This window comes from Neopelma chrysocephalum, unplaced genomic scaffold, assembly GCF_003984885.1.
Source record: "Neopelma chrysocephalum unplaced genomic scaffold, ASM398488v2 Primary Assembly neopelma1_23b, whole genome shotgun sequence".
NCBI classification, from domain to species: Eukaryota; Metazoa; Chordata; class Aves; order Passeriformes; family Pipridae; genus Neopelma; species Neopelma chrysocephalum.
The window spans coordinates 9845701-9847165 of record NW_020897692.1 but is presented as its reverse complement, the minus strand read 5'-3'; positions in this window follow the sequence as shown (position 1 = coordinate 9847165).

Here is a 1465-nt window from a genome sequence, read left to right as displayed (position 1 = left end):
CTCTTCGCCGCTTACCGCACGCAACTTGCCCGACGCGCCCAGACCTCGCACTGGCTTGCCCCGGCAGCCCCCGCCGCCAGCGCCCGCCTCGCCGACGGGGCGGGCGGAGCGGCGTGGCCGCGGGTCCCCATTGGCTCCCCGGCGGCGCCGCGCCCCCCGCCCCGGCGGGAGCGGCTCTTCACGGGCCCGGGATTCGCCATCAGCCGTCGGGAAGGCGAGCTGGAGGTCTGGGCGCGTCGGGCAAGTTGCGTGCGGTAAGCGGCGAAGAGCATCCGCTTGCAAACCCCTGCAGTGGTCGTCGTGCAGGTGCGTTATTTCAGCCTGTTTAAGTTTGCCTTCGCTTTCTTCTCGCTAGGTTCTGGTTTCCCCTCCTCGAATGAAATCCGCTGTAATCTTTCTTCATCGCGACCGTTCTCCCTTTCTTAAACCCGGGGGTTTGTGTTGCCGTGTGAATCCACTCATCCTCCCATCCTCCAGATGCAAGGAAGCTGTTGTATCAGGTCTCCTCGTTACATTACCCTGATAAATCACCAGCAAGACAAACCAGTGCTGCTGAGAGAAACACTCCATTACAAGGTGGTGTAATCAGTTCTTCAACTGAAGTTCAAATGCCATCAAATACCTTTTTTTTTAATTTTTAATGAGAAAAATAGAAGTAATTGAATTGTTAATGGCCTGAAACTAAGCAATCCCTCTCAAGTACGTGCAGAAGAAGCAGAACTGAAACCAAAGGTTTTACAAGGCATTGGCCAACTGCCTTTCAGCCGAGAGCTAAGCGGTTAGAATACGCACATGGATGTGGCAGCCATAGGCCTCATTTTTCCTCTCTACCTGAGGGTATTTGAACTCATATCTCTTGTTCTCCCACAACATTACTTTGACAACAAACTACAGTATCTCTGGAGTAGAAGAGCTTAGATTCTCCTGTTGATACTGTTTCAACAGCTTTGTTGAGCTTATATTAATTAATTTGTACTGATAATCCACCAGGGCAGGAACCCAGCTGGGTTTGCTCCCAATTACATCTGTAAACCACCAAACTAGGGAGTCACACCCACTTGTTTACATGCTACTTGTGTATATTTAAGTAGTTTATCCAAAGTGGTATAATTCCACTTGGAAAGACTGGAAATATGCACGTCAGGAGGAGATGCCTGTGTTAATTACAGATTTCATCCCACTGTACACATTCTATTGCCTAAGTATTGAGTAACACAGGAAGGAAATAGGTCAGTGTTACTCTATAACTTAACTTTTCCCTATTTCTTTTTCCACCTGTTATCCAGCATTTTTCTCATGTGTCCTTAATCATTTATGGATGATGGGAGCAACCCCCTACAGCTTCACTGTGGTCCATCTGTTCAGAAAGAGAAAAGAGAGCTAGGCCTCCATTAATACAGATAAAATGTCATTGACAGGAGAACTGCATGCAACTGCAGTGATTTATTCCTGTGCCACCCAAAAA